At 35.9% G+C, this 21,981-nt stretch overlaps 1 protein-coding gene across 1 annotated transcript in view; it reads right to left on the bottom strand.

Annotated features, from left to right (window-relative positions):
• Window positions 1-15,381, bottom strand: part of LOC143228980 (LIM domain only protein 3-like) — a 133,251-nt gene extending 117,870 nt beyond the window's left edge. The window contains exon 1 of the mRNA XM_076460537.1: window positions 15,275-15,381. The gene's annotated coding sequence lies outside the window, so the exon portion shown is untranslated. The remainder of the gene's footprint in view (window positions 1-15,274) is intronic.
• Between the last annotated feature and the right edge of the window lie 6,600 nt (window positions 15,382-21,981).

Below are 21,981 nucleotides of genomic sequence, written 5' to 3'. Positions count from 1 at the left end.
AGGTTTCTTTTGTTGGTTTTACTAAAAATACCCAGCGCAATTCACATAAACTTTACAAACGAGGCAATCCAAATCTCTTAAATATTTAAACCTAATCATGTTTCTCGCTTCACTCCACTAATTTATCGTTTACGAAGAGTAGAATATCTTGCACACATTTCCCAATTTCAGATAGTTAAGTCCATTAATTTTAATCACCGTTATGTATTACATTACCCATTTTCAAATAACTAATTGAGCTAAGAGATCTATCAGCTTAAGTTAAGGTTATTAATTACAATACGTTTGTATTTGTTTTTACTAGTGTATCCCCAGTAAGTAAAAATGTACCATGTTTCTAAGGCTTTTTTAAATCCACTACATTGAGATATATAACAAAATATTAAAGTAACAAATCCTGCTATAAAACCAACTCCCTTGTCTCTAAGTATAATCCTAATTAAAGTGTTATATTAAAAGACCCATTGTTTCTTTACTAGTCTAATATAGCAAAACATTAGATAGCTGTAATCAAAACAAAATACGTAGTTGATAAAGATAATCTAAAGAATGCACACACCACACACAGCAGTTATCTATAAGGGTAACTTGATGTCATTCTATATTCACAACACATTTCTTATTATTATAGTACACTTTGTTCTTGCAAAAGTCAATTATTGCTTGCTGCTTAGTGTGCTAGACAGAGAATATTAAGGTTTTTGGTTCGTGACCCACTGTTGTGCTCTGAACTTTGTGATCATCGTTGTTACAATCTTCTATTCAATAATAACAGCCCAATATATGGGGAATTACGTGAATGATTCCTCAAGTTCATCAGTTCTAAATTAAGGACAGATAGTCCTTGTATAGCTTCGCACTAGTATCCAAATTAAGTGAACCAAAGGTTCTTACAAATATAGTGAAAATAAGGCTGTCTACATAAGACAGGAAATTATTAATAGCGTTGTAAGTAGATGGTTGTAGTACGGAAACATAGTGTGTTTCCTCTCCTTTAGTTAAAAAGTAAAATTTTAAAAATCATGTTGTTTCATATAATTCCCCAATTTGATGAGGGATCAAGTCACTTCTCTTAAGTAGCGAATTACAAGTGATGACAAAAAGCCTACTTGTCTGATTGTTTTACAGGAATAACAAAGTTGTTTTCATTAGTGAGCTAATTATTCTTGTCGACGAATGAGGTAACAGCTCTATATGGATTCACTCTTGCTATTCACTGCTCGTTGGCCAGTTGACCAAACAAAAACCAATTACTGTCTTCTTATGTTATGAACACGAGAGTGTATTAACATATTTAAAACAGTCTTGGAATTTGAGAGAGAAGATTTGTGATACAACATTTACATATATTCAATGCAGGTTTCAAGGTATATTACATAACTTCCAGTTCCCTTTATTTTTCTAAAATTTTTATAATTTCATTTAAATAATTATCAGTGCTCATATAGGTACTTCTAATGTAACAAAGTTACAATCATCTTAAACGGGCACAATTTAAAATACTGTTGTCACGTTTACTCACGTTAGTGTTTTTAGTAGTGTTGGTTCACGGTACGTGTGATTATATTTAGATTCTAGTGGAGTGTTGGCTCCTAGAATAAATGTTTAAAGTGTAGTTTCCACTTTCAAATATCCATTCTTGGATTCACATAGAATATTTCTATAGACTAGAGTAATGTGATATCTCATTTAACTTAGAATACTTTTCACTTTCTCTTTCATTTTACTTTATCTCAGTTTCTTTAACTTACACGCAAGAGTTCTTATTTCATATCACAGTCTCCTTCAGGTCTTGTCAGTTACACAAAACCACTTGCCTGATAGTTCATTGTTAAGACTGTTGTATTAAAGTGTATTGTGTATTTGTATTATTAATGGCAAAAATTGTAATAATAACTTTTACTTTGTGTAAATCTGTTTCTGTGTCTCTTTCTTTGTGACTTTACTGTCGCAACTCATTAGGAACATAGAACCAATCACTGGATCAGAGAACTTTTTCTGGTCATTCGAGAGATAATGCTATAGTATAATGAGGATTCATACACAGCAGAAATTTGGTAAACCGTTGTAAGTGATATATTAGAAATAGAAATACAACAAAAATTAGCAGAATTGTTTTATAAAATACATCGCGTTTTAAAACCGAAAACTTTTTTTGTTTTTTGTTTGTTTGGAAATTTCGCACAAAGCTACTCGAGGGCTATCTGTGCTAGCCGTCCCTAATTTAGCAGTGTAAGACTAGAGGGAAGGCAGCTAGTCATCACCACCCACTACCAACTCTTCGGCTATTCTTTTACCAACGAATATTGGGATTGACCGTCACATTATACACCCCCACGGCTGGGAGGGCGAGCATGTTTAGCGCGACGCGGGCGCGAACCCGCGACCCTCGGATTACGAATCGCACGCCTTACGCGCTAGGCCATGCCGGGCCAAAACCGAAAACAAATGAGATCCAGTTGTAATTGTTGCAAATCGTATAGTGTTCACTAAAGACAAAATGAACAAATGGAAATGGTTTAACTGGTACAAATATTTTAATGTATACTAAAGCCCGAAATAAAACAATAATAGTTTAACTGATACAAATATTTTAATGTTTACTAAAGCCCGAAATAAAACAATAATAGTTTAACTGATACAAATATTTTAATGTTTACTAAAGCCCGAAATAAAACAATAATAGTTTAACTGGTACAAATATTTTAATGTATACTAAAGCCCGAAATAAAACAATAATAGTTTAACTGGTACAAATATTTTAATGTATACTAAAGCCCGAAATAAAACAATAATAGTTTAACTGGCAGAGATTATAATAGTGCTCATTAAAGACGAAATGAGGACCAGGAGATTTTTAACTGCTGTTAAAAACATAAGTTATTTTAATCATTTTTAAAACTCAGGTTTCCTTTATTATTAACTATTGTAACGTTTTGTAGATGAGAGACCTATACTATTGTTCCTTAACGTATATTGTGAACTTCGTCTTCTAAGGTCAAGGACCTTCAGTTTTTCCATATAATTACAACACAAAGTTCTATAGAATAAAACCGAACGTTGTAAAGTTCATTGCTCTCTTCTATCCGTTAAACGTTGCGTGTTTTACATGACTATTAAACATGAACATACGTAACACACATGAACACAAACATAGCGAGCTATCTTTTCCTTACCCTCTTTTCCTCTGTCGTGAAAACCTTTCTTACGTGACTTTCTAATCTATTGATCAGAGAAACATATAATCCCTAGAAATACATTACAAACAGGTTTTATAATCCTTTAGACGACTGTAGTTTTAACTTTTATTTTGAAATGAATTAAAAACTGATAGGAATACATCAGAGTAATATTAATGTTTATTAACTAACTATTTAATAATGTATACCGTCACAACTCACACTGTATTTGTGTGAACGAACTAACGGAGACAGCTAGAACTTTTAAACGTAGTAAAGCGAAGATCATTATATGCTAAAGCCTTTTAATTGTTGTCTTTGTGCTAATTCTGTACGAGAAGTAAACATTGGACACAATAGGATCAAAGTGCCGCTAATGATGAAGCTTGAGAGAAAAAATATATATATGTTCAACTACTTCGTAACCCAGAATGGCGACCGTTTGGCACCATCAACCTTGTAGACACTCTTGTTTCAATGTTCACTGCCTTACAATGTCAATCATTTAGGCATATAGAGAACGCTTCTTATCTTGCTAACCCCGCCCTGGGAAAACAAGACGGCGACGCCCATTCAAATTACTCAGTCTATATGTAACCTCGATTAATCTCGTTATCAAACTTTCCTTGGTAATGAAGTTGCATAGAAAGAAAGCAATTCCGCAGTCAGTTTTCTGTAGCCGTGTCTGAAGTCTACGGTGTCCATTCTGAGCGACGAGGAGATTGCAGTTTATTTGCATAAAATAGACAAGAAAACAGTACAACTTCATGGAGTCACTGTCAACCTGTGTACTTTCAGGGCGACGGTCTGTATACACAAACTGTCCACAATACATAACTGGTTGAAGTTTTGCTATTAATGACCTTTTGTAATCAGACGGCTAACGGGATAATATTTCTAACATACATTCAATTCAAGTATTGCAAAACAACGTTATTAAAACGAAGTGGCGTGGCAAACAGTATCTTTCAGACGAAGAGGCGTAGCAAACAGTACCTTTCAAACGAAGTGGCGTAGCAAACAATACCTTTCAGACGAAGAGGCGTAGCAAGCTATACCTTTTAGACGAAGTGGTATGGCAAACTGCATTGTTGAAACCAAAGTGGACGGTAAGCAGCACTAGTATGACAAATGATATAGGAAACAGTGTGAGTCAGACAAAATAACAAGGTAAACAGTAAAAGTCGAACAAGTAGCAGGCCATCTGGTATCAGTCAGACAACATAATGTGTCTAACATCACAAGACGGACAAAGTAGCAAGCCAAACAACACAAATCAGAGAAGGTAGCAAGTCAAACAACACCAGTTAGACAAGGTAGCGAGTCAAACAACACCAGTCAGACAAGGTAGCGAGTCAAACAGAGATATCTGTGTTAGCGTCTCTAATTTAGCAGTGACAGGAAAGAGGGAAGGCAGCTAATCAACGTTACCAACTGCCAACTTCTGGGCTACTCCTAAATATAAGATTGACTATAAGTTTATAACGCCCCCATGGCTGAAAAAGCGAGCATGTTTAATGATTAGTAATCAAACCTGTAACCCACAAAGTGCGAGTCAAGCACCATAACCACCAGCCAGATCTAAATTAAAATGGTGTCCTATAGAAACATTTACAGAGGTTCCTAAAGGTGGCGCTATTTATAAGATGCACTTCTTCTTGTTTTGAATTAAGCACAAAGCTCCACAATGGGCTATCTGTGTTTTGCCCACCACGGGTATCGAAACCCGATATTTAGCGTTGTAAGTCCGCAAGCATACCGCTGAGCCACTGGTGGGCGATGCACTTCTTATATACTCAGGAGTTAGCAATATTTAATATAACGTTTCAATGTTAAGTCCCACGCTGGTACAGCGGTAAGTCTACGGATTTACAACACTAAAATCCGTGGTTCGATTCCAGTCGCTTGACTCAGCAGATAACCCCATGTGGTCTTGCAATAAGAAAAAATATACATATATTCAATGTTAAATAATATATCCTGCAATGAGAATGAAACGAGGAACGCCATTTGTTTTTTGTTGTTTTTTTGGTGATGCAGAAATATTGTTTTTAGGAATATTATTATAGGTTACATGAGAAGAAACGTTGAATTTTTAAAATAAGTAAATAAATATCTAAAGAAAAAAAGAAAAACAAATGAATGTGATAAAGTTAACTCTATTTTTTAAAAGTAACTTGATTACAAACGACAAATTAAAAAAAACAATATAAAATATCACCTCAAAAAATATGAAAAACATCTGATACACAAAACAAGTTTTATCTACCTACAGGTTTATAAAATTTTAAAAGAATTAATTACGACAAGCGTGACTACTATTTCCACGTTATGCTCGATGAATGGGGCGTTTGTTTATTTATAAAAAAAAACCTTTCTTTACAAACTTAATTGGAATCTATATTCACATAAAAAAATTCATTTCTTATCGTGACCAGTAATTTTAATCAATTTGTTGCTTAGTTAAGATTTAACGTAGTTTTATTCAAAGTAAAGAGAAGGTTTTTTCCCCATAAGGGAAAGAAGAAAGTACCAGATATTTGATAATGAGAACATATACAAAAAGTCTTCGTATCGCCTCTGCTATTTTTAATCATAATTTCAGAAGATAATGACAAGAGCTGTTCTACGTTCCAAGAATTATGCTGATGTTTGTAACTGCGTCATTAATACAACGACATTACTTAATTAGCAGCACTATTGTTCAGATGACTTTAATTAGCTGTAGATTAAGAAAGAGGTTCTAAAGCGGTAACTAACAAGATGGCAACCTGAAGTTCTTTCAATATTCAGTAATTGAAAGCACTGGGGGACCTCCTACAAATTTCCATCGGTGGGACAATGATAAGTCAATTGACTTACAACGTTAAATTTTGGAGTTTGATTCCCACTGTAAAAAAGTAACAAACAAAAATATATTGCTACCTTAAACCATTATCTAACAAAACTCGAGTATATGTGTGTGTGTTGCTGATGTGCCTCAATAAAACGATAAAGTATCTTGTTATAGGTAAAGATCAGACACCACGTAGGCACACTCAACGCAGTGCATCGGCCCGGTATGGTCAGGTGGTTAAGGCACTCGATTCGTAATCCGAGGATCGCGGGTTCATATTCCCGTCACATTAAACATGCTCGCCTTTACGGTCGTGGGGCGCTATAATGTATCAATCAATCCCACTGTTCACTAGTGAAAGAGTAGCCCAACAGTTGGCTGTCGGTGGTGACGACCAGCTGCCTTTTTTCTAGCCTTACACTAATAAGTTAGGGGCGGTTAGCGCAGATAGCCCTCGTGTAGCTTTGCGTGAAATTTAAAAACAAACAAACAAAGTGTATTAGGCCTCGGTGCTGTTTAACTACAAATAATTTAAACTGCTCACTTCTGAAAAGGTTAAGTATCATTATACACACGTATGAATACATCACGTAGTTAAGAAAAGAAGACAGCTTACGAAACCGGTTTGAATGTCAATAGATGGTTGAGCAACAACAAAAAAAGTTAAACGATATTTTAAAGGGATCGCTTGTTTCTCAGGCGGGTGGTCTTATCGTAAAACCACTGAATTATTTATAAGAACTTGTGTGTGATATTAAAGAAACGTGTAGTGGATTTTGTCAATACAATCACAAGCAGATTGAAATTCACGGTGTAATCAAGGAAGTTAATGATAAACAACTTGTACTTGTTACCTGGCAAAGCTGGGCGTAAAAGCGTAAGTTGGTGTCCTGGGCTCTCTCTATTTGACTAATTTAAACGGTAGCACACGAACCTTTCGTCCTACACGCAGTTACCCATGCTATACGTGGCATTATGTGTCACTTTCGTTTAGTGTCGGCGCTTCAAATATTTTTTCTGACCAACTATTATCTCAACCGAGTCCTTCTTCGCGGCATTAAAACTGAAATGGTGCCCGTGTATATAAATAACGCATTAAAACGAATGAGCTGGTGGTATTTTTCTCACCACGTGAACGACTATTACCATCTGCTTGACAACTTTATTGGGATTTTTCATATTTTTTTATTAAAGTAGGCGTGCCCCTTCGACACATGCAGATGACTCAGGGTCTCCGGTAGGGGTGACACGGAGAAATTACTTTTGAGCTCCGCTCCCCAGGCCAGACACGGCCAGGTGTTTAGGACGCTCGACTTGCAATCTGAGGATCGCGGGTTCGAATCTTCATCACACCAATCACGCTAGCCCTTTCACCATTGTGAGCATTGTAACGTCAATCCAAATATTCGTTGGTAAAAAAGTATCCAGAGTTGGCGGTTGGTGGTGATGACTAGCTGCCTTTCTTTTAGTCTTACACTGCTAAATTAGGGACAGCTAGCGCCCTCGAGTAGCTTTGCGCGAAATTCAAAATAAAAATCTACACCCTATGTCACACCTCGGAGAACTTTAATCATATAAAGCTAGGTGATAGTCTAATAACCAGTGATGTCGAGAAACCCACTTGTTGAGAAATTTATATGCAAAAACGGCTCGTTTGAGTTGAGAAAATATTTTACATAGAAGAGCGAACAACGTTTCGACCTTCTTCGGTCATCGTCAGGTTCACAAAGAAAGAGGTAACCGACCGGAAGCTGACCACATGTTTGAAAGGGGTTGTGTAACTGAGTGTCGGAATGTAGAGGGCGGTATTAGATGTTTGAATATATAATTTTATTTATTTTATTATATTAATATAGGTATAAAGGCGTTCCTTTATATTGGTTTATTTTGGGTTTAAGTTGTTGTATAAGTAAGGCTTCTTTCATTTTGCGTTTGTTTAAGTTTGTTTCTTTATTTATATTTGAATGTTTTCTATGGTTATGTTGTGTTTAGTTGACAGTGTTCGAAAACGTGTGAAGGTGACTTTTTATGTTCTTTGAATCTGGTTTCCATTTTTCTACTTGTTTCTCCAAAATAGAATTCGTGGCAGTTATCACATTGTATTTTGTAAATAATGTTGGTGTGGTGTTTGTCAGTGTAGTTTTTACATAGTATAGACCTCAGTTTTGTGCCTGATTTTTGAATAAATTTGGTATTAACTGGAATGTCATATTTTGTTACTAATTTTTGCCAAATGTTGGTTATTTGTTTGCTGATGTCAGGAATATATGGTATACAGCAGTATATGGTTTCGTGATTTTTTGATTCGTGAGATATATTTATTTTAGTTGGTTGATTTTGCTTTCTGTCTAGGTGTGTGCGTATAATGTTTTCTACGGTTTGTGGAGGAAACATATTGATGTTGATGAAGTATTGTTTTATTTTGTCTAATTCATCGTTAATTTTATCTGGTGAGCATAGTTTTATGGCTGTGTTTATTTGGTTTCTTAGTATGTTGAGTTTTTGTTTTGTTTCATGTGCTGAGTCCCAAGGAATGTATAGTCCAGTATGGGTGATTTTTCGGTGGATTTCTGTTTTGAATTGTGTGTCGGTTCTTGTAATTTTGAGGTTAAGAAATGATATTTGATTGTTTTCTTCCTGTTCACATGTGAAGTTAATGTTAAAGCTCATTCATCAAAAACTCTTTTAATTTCAAGTCTAATCTAAATCAACTTAATCATAAAGCCTTAATGGCCAGTTTCGATGTTATATCCCTCTTTACAGAAGTTCCAACCATTGAAGCCTGCAAGATAGCCTTAGAACTCTATATCCGAGACCCTAACCCAACTATAGACATTCCCAGCAACTAATTAGCAACCCTCATTGAATTCACCACGATAAAGACAAACTTCATGTTCAACAACCAAAACTATATACAAACAAATGGCCTAAGCATGGGCAACCCAGTATCACCAGTTCTAGCCAATATTTTTATGACACAAAATTGAAACACAAGCAATTAACACAGCATTACATCCACCACTATACTGGTACAGATATGTAGATGACACGGTTGCGGGATTCAAATCTACAGAACACATACTTAATTTTTTCAATCACATTAACTCTATACATCCCAACATTAACTTTTTGCATATAGGTGATAGTCTGTTCAGCGATTTACCAGTTATAAGCGAGAACGCGCAAACTTATGTCAAATAATGACTTAGATTAGCAGTAAACTGTTTTTTCTTTTAGTTGTTGTTGCTGTCAAGCACAAAGCTAAACATTGGGCTACCTGTGTTCTGCCCACTTAGGAGAGAGGGTAACGAAACGCGATTTCTAGCGTTATAAAACCATAGATTTACCTACTGCTGAATGGGTGTATATGTGTGTTTTCTTACAGCAAAACCACTTCGGGTTATCTGCTGAATCCACCGAAGGGGACCGAACCCCTGATTTTAGCGTTGTAAATCCTTAGATCAGCGGATACCCTACTGCTAGGCAACCTTGAGAGTATATTGGTAATGTAATTGAAAACGTAACAAACTGTATCCTGAAATTAGCAAATTTTATAAATTACGTAAATTGAATCTAACGATTGCTTGTGTTGGTTCAAAGCAGCACAATAAAGTATTTACGTTGTACCAACTACAGGGATAGAACTCTGGATTTTGGCACTGTAATATTTCAATTTTACTTAAACCAAGAAGCAAAAAAAAAAAGGTAAATTGCTTCATATACAGTATTCGACTTCATTTCCCTGAATTATGACAAAAACATTACATCAAAATAGAAAATATATTTCTGTACTTAAAAAAGGGGAAAAAAAACATTCTGACAAGGTAAAGATAGCCTTTGTACCTTTGATTGTTTATTTGTGGGGGAATATTTGCATAAAAATTAAAAATGATAAATGAAAATAATTTTCATAGCTACATATATCCACAGTTGGATACGAAGAGTGTTTTGATTTCCACTAATTCCTCATCAGTATAGACAGATCCACATAGAAATAGACTGACTTTGTCATGGGAATCAGAACACCTGATTACAGATTTTAGCGCCATCTCTTGCAGAGTTTCGAACTAAGGGTACGAAAAAGGTTAACGCACAAACTATTTTCTGATTAAAATAGATTAGATTACCCACAGAAATAATTCAAAATGAATAGCAAGTTTGAATGTTTTACATTGTTCGTTTTAAAACCAGAACAAGGACATCGCGACCATAAATATCAGAACAAATTTATTTATTTTGCTTGTTTATTTGTATTCATTCACGACCTTTTAAGCAACGCCGCGATTGAAATCAGTTGCGTGTGAGTAAAAATGACATCATGAAAATAATATAAAAATCTAACGTAGTTAAAACGATGCACTCTAAAGTGGCTAAACCATTGGAGTCAACCATCATAAACTAAGCCAATAAATTTACAAAACCGCGTGCATCTACTAAACAACTAATGATTTGATGTTTTGAGGCATGTACATTGTAATACAGGAAACATGAACCACAAAACATTGCTAAAATAGTTTTGATTTTGAAGATATCCTAAGAATATACTCCTAAATGTATTGTACGGAAAATATATTATTTTACACAGATGAAACGTATCTGATTTTCACCATTTACGGACCAGTACTATTTACAATAGTTTTAGCAAATTTATGTATGATAGACAAGAATATAATGGCCCTGGCATGGCCAGGTAGTTGAGCACTCGACTCGTAATCCGAGGGTCGCGGGTTAAAGTCTCCGTCACCCTAAACATGATCGCCATTTCATCCGTGGGGATGTTATAATGTAACGTTCAGTCCCACTATTCGTTGGTAAAAGAGTAGCCCAAGAGTTGGCGGTGGGTAGTGATGACTAGCTGCCTCTCCTCTAGTCTTACACTGGTAAATTATGGACGGGCTAATGCAGATAGCTCTCGTGTAGCTTTCCGCGAAATTCAAACCAAGAATATAATGAAGTTATTACTTGGAAGGTAACATTGAAAAAGTACTTGAAATCTTTAGTAGTTAGCATATAATTAGGTATTGTAACTGTGTAGGAACTAAGTAAAAAAAAACGAACGTAAGTTACATGAATATTATCTGTAATTGTAGGTATAATAACATATTTTAGACACTCATTAGAGATTGGCGTGTTAGCTCTCGTTCTTAGCTAAAGTTTCCTTCCTCTATTTTGTAGTTTGAGCACGATAAACTTCTGAAGTGGAATATTTCTCTAGAGGGCGCTTTTGGTTTCGTCCTTCCAAACACATGGGTTATGTTACCAGAGGGGAGCATTTTTAATGAGCTGGTTCTTATCTAGCCTCATTAGTCCTCATCAGCTAACGTGGCACGTTTCACGTGGAGTGTTAGCGAGAGTTTTCTGCGCTCAATTAAACAAACTCGGAACGGACCGTTAATTGAAGTGTTTATTAGGGGGTAGTCATTTTATGAGGGACTTGGCATGTTCACGTCCACAGAGGGAAGAAAGAGTAAAGCGAATCAGTTAATGAAGAATTCTAGACGTTGACTCATTATTGTTCGGATGCCCACGTGACGTGTTACGTTACACAAGTATCAATGAGAGTATGCTACAAAAGTTCTTGACACACGTGGTATGTAGGAGAACAAGGGTTGAGACGACAAGAGAAACGACCTAATGAACCGATATATTAAACGAACCGTTTCACGATGTCACCGATGCGGAGGGTCATCCAATTGAAAATGTCCTACTGTAGTGTTAAGTGAAAATACTTAGGGGTAGTTAGTCCACGGGAAAAATTTATTTGAAGTCTAAACCTTTTAATTTTCTTTTGTTTTGTTTTGATAATTTGTCTTCATGACAGAACTGGTTCATTTGAAAATTAAGAAAAATGACAATATATATATATATATATATATATATATTGTATGTGTATTGATATGTCGTGTTGTTTTACTTGGTGAGTTCTATTTCTTTTTATTGTTGTTTGTTTGTTGTAGAACAAAACCACATTGGGCTCACTGCGAGGAGTTTCTAGCGAATTTTAGCGTTGTAAATCTAAAATTACTGTTGTTCCCCCAAAGGTTGGCGGGTTCTTTTAAATTATCTAATTAAAACAGTTATACATCCAGTATATATATAACGATAGCAAATCGATTTATATCACCCTTTGACATTTCTTACAAGCTAGAACACTGGAACTTTAAGGTCACGTTTACAAATAACGCTAACTGCACAATACTAACATAAAGAGTAAATTTACATGTACCATTTCATGTCCAAAATTAAAGCACAATGACTGATTCACTCAGCCAGCTAGAAATAACAATATCTTCTTCGTAATTATCTCCTTGGTGCTTAAGTTCCCCTCGGAAACCAGTAATTATGGTGTCTTTTGCTTTAGCTTCACATATTGTTGTACAATAACTCATCAGGAACAGTGGAAGATTTTCATCCCTCGTTTTCTAATGGTCGTCCACGTACTTGTCTAACTTATTTAACAGTGTACAGGTGTGTCTTTCAACCATGCTGCCAGAAGATGGATGGTCATCCCCATACACGTCTAATTGATTTAACAGTATACAGGCGTGTCTCTCAACCATGCTGTCAGAAGATGGATGGTCATCCCCATACACGTCTAATTGATTTAACAGTGTACAGGTGTGTCTCTCAACCATGCTGTCAGAAGATGGATGGTCGTCCCCATACACGTCTAATTGATTTAACAGTGTACAGGTGTGTCTCTCAACCATGCTGTCAGAAGATGGATGGTCATCCCCATACACGTCTAATTGATTTAACAGTGTACAGGTGTGTCTCTCAACCATGCTGTCAGAAGATGGATGGTCATCCCCATACACGTCTAATTGATTTAACAGTGTACAGGTGTGTCTCTCAACCATGCTGTCAGAAGATGGATGGCCATCCCCATACACGTCTAATTGATTTTACAATGTACGTTTGTATCCCGCTCATCCTTGCTGTCAGAAGATGGGCAAAATGTTGTTGTCTTGGTCTCTTTTTAACTCGAGCATCTAACATATTTCAGCAAACACGGTGGATTCAAAGTTCCTCCCCTGATTTGGGTAGACTTCCATACGTACACCAGATCTTGAGACAAATTCTTGGAAGGGTTATCCCGCTAGAGTTTCTGTTTCCTGGTTAGGAATAACATATGCTTCTGGCCATTTCGTGAAATAGTTCATTAATATCGCATTGCATCTATTCATATTGTCACTCTGAAGTAGCGGAAGATAAAACACATTGACAATAACTCTCTGAAGTGATATTTTAACATAATAATGCCATAGATGCGCATGCTCTTTCTTTTACGGACCTCTTCACTCGCAGTAGAATACAAAAGTTTGACCTCAATTCTTTACAGATCACTGGCACTTGGGGCAATCATTATTTTACTTACTTCAGTATTTTCTTAACACCAAAGTGTTAAGCAATTTGTGGAGATGACAGAGATTTTTTGAATGGAAAGACTGGAAAAATACCAACTGGAGTCATTTTCTCACCCATTAGTATCTTCCCATTTCCCTCATAATAAGTCCCATAGTGTCTAATACATTGTTGTTTTTGGACTGTTTAGAGCAATTGTTTGTTATGAGGATCTTTCTACACTTTACTTGAGACACAAAATAACTGTTTTCAAACAAGCTTCCAACTGGGATTGTGGACAACAGCAGTTCTTCATGATCATTAGTGGACGTCACATTTGGATTATTATTTTTGGACAGTAGGTTAGTCATCTTTACTATTTTATGCATTGATCTTAAAACATTGTATTTAGAATAATGCATAAGCACTCCCATGGTTCTATTCCGGAGAGTTTGAGATATCTTGCTATCTGGTCTTCTGGATTACGAAAATTCAACAGCCACGTCAGTGCTGAATGATCAGTCCAGAGCACTAACACTTGCTTATACAAGTCGTTATAGAAGTGGCTCAGATCTCGAACAACTCTCAGTAGTTTTTAAACTATGAATAGCTCAGTTTTGCACCATTCATTGCCTTACTATAGTAAGCTGTCATATATTGTTTTCCTTGTTGCACTTTAGATAAAATTACTCCACTGCAAAGTCACTGATATCTGTATCTACAGTAGATGGAGCTTCCAGACTTCAGAAAGTCCAATATTAGAGTAATGATTAATTCTTTCTTCAGTTTGTTAAATGGTTGTTTATACAATCAATAATCCAATAAAACTTATTTGGCTTCTCAACTAGCTTCTGTATAGGACGAGCTATGTCAGAAAAAAATATTTTACAAACAACAATGGTTAGAGTACAGTCTAAAACGTTCTCTTACTTTAATCGGTGCTTTGGAGTTGTCCAGTTCTGGACTGACGCAGCCTGTTACTCTCATTATTTTCTCTGTGTCCCAAGAATTAAGAATTTTTGAATTTCGCACAAAGCTACACTAGGGATATCTGCGCTAGCCGTCCCTAATTTAATAGTGTAAGACCAGAGGGAAGGCAGCTAGTCATCACCACCCACCGCCACTCTTGGGCTACTCTTTTATCAACGTATAGTGGGATTGATTGTCACAATATAACGTCCCCACGGCTGAAGGGGACTGCATGTTTGGTGTGATCCGTTTAATGTGACGGTGATTTGAACCCGCGTTCCTTAAATTGCGAGTCTAACACCTTAACCCACCTGGCCTTAAGAAGAATTTGTAAAAGAGGTACTTCTGTTATGGCTCTATTCATACTGATACCAGAGGTACTTTATAAAACGCCATATTTGTTTCCATTTCACACTACGTTAGCAATGTTTTTATTTATTTCAACTTGAATTTTACATAAAGTAAAACCAAAATACACAGCCGAAAATTCGATCTTAAATATAGTTTAAAAATAAAATTACACACAAAAAATGTAGAAAATTATTTGATTTAGCGCAAAGTTCTTTTAAACGCTTTATTCATCGCAAGAATCAAACCCCAGATTTTAGCGTTGTAAATTCGTAAGTTTACCTCTGAACAATAAGGGGATAAGCGAGAAATGTTAGAGACATGTCAGTGGTATAAGATATCTCGCTGATATTTGTTTGCAATATATATTTTTTCAGGGTAAATAGATAAGGAAGTATAACCAATGTAACTTTCAAAAATATGTTATTATTTATTTTCCTCTAGTTTGGAAAGCTAAGACGATCTAATTAGGTAAATCTTCGAAAGATATTTTCAGATAAAGTCTTAAAAGAAATGAAGTCACATATCTTGAGTATTCGCAATGAAATCCTATATATAGTATTATAAATCTATCCCTGCAAATCTGTTTTCTACTCACGTTACAGCCAACTATTGACGTTCAATATCTCCTGGTCCACTTTGATCAGCCGATCGTCCATGTGGGGTTCCTTGTTAAAATTTCCAACCGGTCTGAAGCTTCGTTACCCGAAGTCTTCAGCTAAAACTCTGTTACCTCTCTGCCATGAGAATATCATTCGTCAGATTGGCACAAATCTTTGGTTATTCGCCTATAGTCCGTTTCCGACAAACAAGGTATTCTGAACAAAGTCGTTTGTAAAAACAGTAGAACTGTCAAAAATGAAGAAAAAAACACTGATTTTAAAAATAAAAATTTCATTCTGTTGTGTGATTGTTTTTATTTTTCATGCCTATAACACACGGGCAATAAAACAAAACAAGCTGAAATTAGAGTTACAACAACATACTAGTGACAAACTCTGTGTTTCTGTTCTCTTGTTTACTTATTTATTAGCAGTGTAAGACTAGAGGGAAGGCAGCTAGTCATCACCACCCACCGCCAGCTCTTGGGCTACCCTTTTACCAACGAATAGTGGGATTGACTGTCACACTATAATGCCCCCACAGCTGAAAGAGCGAGCATGTTTGGTGCGACCGGGATTCGAAGCCGCGACCCTCGGATTACGAGTCGAACACCTTAACACGCTTGGCCAAGCGGGGCCCATCTTGTTTATTCATTTATATTTTTTATAAATTTTGTATACAATTATATCTTTATTCTTTCAAATTTCCAATAACACGAATGTGAAATATTTCTAAAACATACTTGTTTGTTTAAAATTATGCACATAGCTACACAGTGAGCTCTCTGTGCTCTGCCCACCAACAGTATCGAAACTCTGTTTCTAAGAGTGTAAATCCGAAGACATACCACTGTGCCTCTGGGGGAGCATTTCTAGACTAGAACTGGATTTTAATTTAATTAACATCGTCGTCTTTATTTTGCAAAAAGAATAATTATTCTAATTACTTTCTTGGTAACTTAATTAATGAATTTTTCGAAGGCTGCATTAAATATTTTATTCTACTTTATGTAAACCATGGTCGTTTTTGGAAACAAGTTGCGTGTATATGTTTTTATTTTTATTTTTTTGCTAATTACATTTAGTAGTAAGTAAATTAACAAATCTTTTCCACAAAAATAAAATATCGTATGTATTAATTATTGCAAATGATTGGAACACAGTGCACATTCGTAAAGTACAAATGTTATTATAATGACTAAATTATACATTTACAAGTAGTAAAAAAGAAATGCCAAGTAACCTCTTTCTATAAACCGATAAAAACCGAAAAATATCTCGAGCAATATTACACCACACGAATGGATATAAAGCGGATTAATCAAATCAAAACATAATTTTCTGGTGTTTTTTGATGATATTAGTGATGATTAAGCTGCTTTGGAAGCGGTTTGTAAGATTAATTATCCAATTAACTCAATTTACAAAATAATTTTAATGTTGCAATAATCTAATCAAGTACAATAAATTCATTTAATAATGACGTCATTTATTCTGAATCATTGTCATTGTTGGGTTTCGTCACACGTTTAAGACAGGAATCGTTCTCAACCACCTTCACTTGGACGAAACCCTCTAGGATAGAAAACTTACAACGTTTAAAGCGCCAGGTGGGCTGAGAAAGTAAACGTTCAAATGATAAAATGGTTATGTTTTCCTTATTCCTCTTAATGAATAGCACTCCCTGCTAAAAGAACAACAAATGTTAACAATTCTAATAGAATAAAGCAAAGTATCAAAGCACGAGGCACATGTAATATTTTAGCGATTTAATATCTTACCAATTCTATCCACCTAAAATTACAAAATTTAAAACGGCCCCTTTAGAGTGAATCTGATTGACTCATTACGAAGGCACTTCTTTGGGTATGTATAAACCCCCTTTAAAAATCGCACAGCTACACTTCAGTATTAAAAAATGGAGTCACCCAGGCAGTGCCAATTTGACAGAAACGTCGTGTAGGTCTTTCCTTGTTAGCGGAGGTCTCCACTAAACAAGATTTCCAATTAGAGTACGCGGATATCATTTCACCCACAGAAAACAAGAGATTCCAGCCTGACGCCTAGCTGTCAAGATGCCGGGTGAGTCTTGTTGGAGCTGATCTCTCATTGAAGAGAAAAAGCCCCTAATTGTTTCTGTCTTCCTTCAATTGGGTTCGTCATAACCCTCTTAATGAATTCCTGGAGTTGCTTAAAAGCTGCTGACTGGGACAAGCTTCCTGCAATAGGCTTCACTTATTAAACTGGTATAAGAGTCTCATATAAGTGGCAATTAGCAGCAGGAAAAAAAAAAAAGGGGTGATATAAATAAGCTGACGTTGCAACTGCCTAATTAATGGATACCGTTCACTTGGTATACGTTGTTTGGATTGAGGGGTCGTACTAATAATTCAAATTGTCAAATTACACCGTGAACAGAATCGTACGAATATTGTAGCTTTTAGGGGCTTTATATATGAACACGTTAGGAATATAAAACACTCACAAAATTGTTCTAGGACGTAATATGCTCTCCTTTCCCTGTAATGCCAGTTCCAGATGTGTGCATTATATCCTTCGATCTGCTTTTGTATCAATCTCTTATCACGTAATGGGTTCTTGTTTCAATCATATATTGTCTAGGTCCCAATTTTTGACAATAACTGCTTAGGCTTCCCATTATGAATGTATGACGTCTAACACAAGACATTTAGGAAATGTATTTTCTTCGACTTCATGTTTTAGTCGTATGTTGTTCTGATGTTTCGAATTTTGGACGTATTCTATCCTGGACTTCACATTTGAGACACATATTATTCTAATATTCATATTTTCAATATGTGCATAATGTCATGGGTTATAATATAATGTTAAAATACAATACACCTTGTGAGCTTTGTTCCTCACTGGGACAGCGGTAAGTCTTCGAATTTACAACGCTAAAATCAGGGGCTTGATTCCCCTCGGTGGATACAGCTCGACGTGGCTTTGCTTTGGAAAAACACACAAACACGCACTTATGAACTTCAGCTACAAGTTAAAAAGTAAATTTCCAAAATTCTCGAATTAAAATACTTAAAAACCACCCAATAGATGGCAGCAAATACTAAGGATATTATCACGAGATTTTATGTGTATGATTAAAAATTTAATACAACAAAATATTCCTTGTGAAAATGTCTTCCTTCAAAACATATATTTTGTATGTGTTATTTAGATAGCTGTTTCTGTTAAAATAATGAATATATTCACTAGCAAATGGAAGAACCTTGATAAACGAATGTCTATTTGATTCACGGTCAGTGTCCTCCTGTGCACTGTGAGGCAGTGGGAGCGTTGTAAAAATGATAGTCAAATCCCACTATTCTGCCCGACAAGAGAAGGAGCCCAAAAACTTGAAAATGGACACTGTTGATTTCACACTCGTCTGTTGGTTGAAAATTAGGTATAGCACAGATAGCTAATAGGTAGTTTCTGTTTCTTCAGAGTACCCTCACTCTAACCGTACTATGTTAAATGACATGTTTTAATGTTTCACCCAGTGTAACTGGTGGCAATTATTAGCCCAGTGTAGCTATCATCTGACATTCCTCAAAACATAAGGTAAGACGAACTGTCGAGTATTACCTGAATTTGGCCCGGCATGGCCAAGCGCGTTAAGGTGTGCGACTCGTAATCTGAGGGTCGTGGGTTCGCATCCGCGTCGCACCAAAAATGCTCGCCCTCCCAGCCGTGGAAACGTTATAATGTGACGGTCAATTCCACTATTCGTTGGTAAAAGAGTAGCTCAAGAGTTGGCGGTGGGTGGTGATGACTAGCTGCTTTCCCTCTAGTCTTACACTGCTAAATTAGGGATGTCTAGCGCAGATAGCCACTGAGTAGCTTTGTGCGAAATTCAAAAACAAACAAACAAACAAAATTACCTGAATTTATCAGTTTATTAACCTTGGAATTGTGGCCAAAAATATCACTACAACTAGGGTACCCAAATCCGAAAATTATTCATTAAAAGTAAGAATGTTATATCAAATTAGCATGTTTTCATTACTGGGTTTATATTTAGTTCTTCACTACGTTCATAAGTTTCTGTGATTAGTAGAAAGTGATAAATCGAATACTAGCTGCTAGGTATTCCAGTTCCAAGTTATAAAAAGTGATGAATCACTTCGCAAACATCACATAAGTTTTAAAAATATTCAAAACTTCAGTTGTTTTTAAGGAATATGTGACAACAATAATTGATACTTTTGTTCCTGGTGAAACAATCTTCAGAATGATCTCGAATGTTTCGGTTATTTATACATGATATTTTTAGTAGATTAGCTCTGATAAACCAACAATAATTATTTAAGTATGTTGTATTATAGTTGGTGCAATAACTCCTAATATTCCTAGTAGATTAGACCTGCTAGACTGACAATAGTTATTATGTTATGTCATGTTATGTTATGTTATGTTATATTATATTATATTATATTATATTATATTATATTATATTATATTATATTATATTATATTATATGATTGTTAGTGAACATAACTCCTGATATTCTTAATAGATTAGCCCTCCTAGACTGACAATAGTTATTATATTACATTACATTATATTATATTATATTATATTATATTATATTATATTATATTATATTATATTATATTATATTATATTATATTATATTATATTATATTATATTATATTATATTATATGATTGTTAGTGAACATAACTCCTGATATTCTTAATAGATCAGCCCTTCTAGACTGACAATAGCATAACTCCTGATATCACTCCACAACAATTTTGTTTGAAGAGTTTTGCTTCCTGAAAAAGTTTGCTGATTGTGACAGGTACCTGGTGGGTATGCACAAATATAGTTTTGGTTTTGCTTCATCTCGTAGGAACTTTGAGAAATAGACAGTTAACTGTTTATCGGCAATAACGTATTTAATTGCGTTTATGTTTTTAATACGCTATTACGTTCAAAATAATTAAAAGTGTTTTGCTCCTGATTTTCGTTTGTATTTAATGTCCGGTGCATCACGTTGCAGTGTCCAACAGTAGTCAGCAAGCATTGACGGATTCCAGTTGCCCTGATATCGTTTTTCCATTGTAGCAATGTCCTGGTGAAACCTTTCACCGTGTTTGTCACTGACAGCACCGAGATTTGCTGGAAAGAAGTCCAAGTGTGAGTGGAGGAAATGAATCTTGAGTTACATGTTGCACTTCATTGTTTTGTATGCTTTGAGAAGTTTGTCTACCAGCTGAATGTAATTTGGGGCTCTGTAATTGCCAAGAAAATTGTCAACAATGTCTTTGAAGGCTTTCCAGGCAATCTTTTCCGGCTCAACTAACAGATCTTCGAACCGCTTGTCATTCATAACATGTCTGATCTGAGGACCAACAAAAATGTCCTCTTTGATCTTGACCTCAGTTATTCTTAGGAACATCTGTTTTAAATAACGAAAACCTTCGCCTTCTTTGTTCATTGCTTTCACGAAATTCTTCATAAGTCCCAATTTTATATGAAGAGTAGGCAAAAAAATCTTTGCCGTGTCGACAAGCGGTTCACGTGCCACATTTTTCTGTCCTGGAATTAACTTTTTACGGAGTGGCCAGCTCTGTCTAGAATAATGTGACTCTTTGGCACGTCTGTCCCATTCACAGATGAAACAACAGTATTTTATATAGCCGAGCTGCAGTCCCAGTAACTGAGCAACGACTTTCAGATCTCCACAGATATTCCAGTTGTGCTTGCTGTACTGGATGTGCTTCAGTAACATTTCCATGTTCTCGTAGGTTTCTTTCATGTGTGCTGCATAACCAACAGGTATTGAAGGGTGAACGTTGTCATTGTGTAACAAAACAGCTTTGAGGCTTAACATTGAAGAATCAATAAAGAGACGCCACTATTGCGCGTCATGGTCACAACCCAAAGCAGAGAACAATCCTTTGATATCAACACAGAAACAGAGACTGTCAACTTGTGCAAATAATTTGGTTATATCATCTTGGCGGCTTCGAAAAACAGAAATTTTCGTACCTGGTGACAACAAACGCCATTCCTGCAGTCTAAAACCCAGCAATTCGGCTTTTGCTTTTCACGGACTCAAATCTCTGACAGATTGTTTAATTCTGACTGTGTTATGAGATGTGAATCGCATGAAGAGCACAGTTCAAAATCCAGATCAATATCACTGCCAGTTCCCTGCACTGCAGTTTCTTCATCTGGTTCGTCTAAGGTCCATTCCTCTAGTGGTTTCGGAATTGGAAGACTGTCGCCATGTGGTACGGGTATCATTGCTGAAGGCAGATTAGGGTATTCAATTGACTTCTTCTTTTTGGCAAAGAAACCAGACACATTAGGCGAACAGAAGTAGCAGTCCGTCACATGGTCTTTCTGTTCTCGCCATATCATCGGGACAGCAAACAACATTGTCTTTCGAGTGCCTCTGAGCCAAGTTCTCAGACAGACAGCACATGTCGTACAACAAATGTGAGGCGCCCATTCCTGGTCTTGATCACCAATTTTACAGCCGAATTACAGATGATATGCTTTCTTTACAAGAGCAGTCATTGAATGTCTCTGATGAACAAGCGTATACTCGCCACAAATATAGCAGAATGTATCGCGGCTGTTACGACATTCACGAGACATATTGACCGACACCAATCGTTCTGTAAAACATCTATAACATCTAACTTATTTGTGACAGAGCTACTGAGG

This window comes from Tachypleus tridentatus, chromosome 10 (assembly GCF_004210375.1).
Source record: "Tachypleus tridentatus isolate NWPU-2018 chromosome 10, ASM421037v1, whole genome shotgun sequence".
Taxonomy (NCBI): Eukaryota; Metazoa; Arthropoda; class Merostomata; order Xiphosura; family Limulidae; genus Tachypleus; species Tachypleus tridentatus.
Note: the sequence above shows the minus strand (reverse complement) of the source record. Positions and strands in the feature narration are given on the sequence as shown.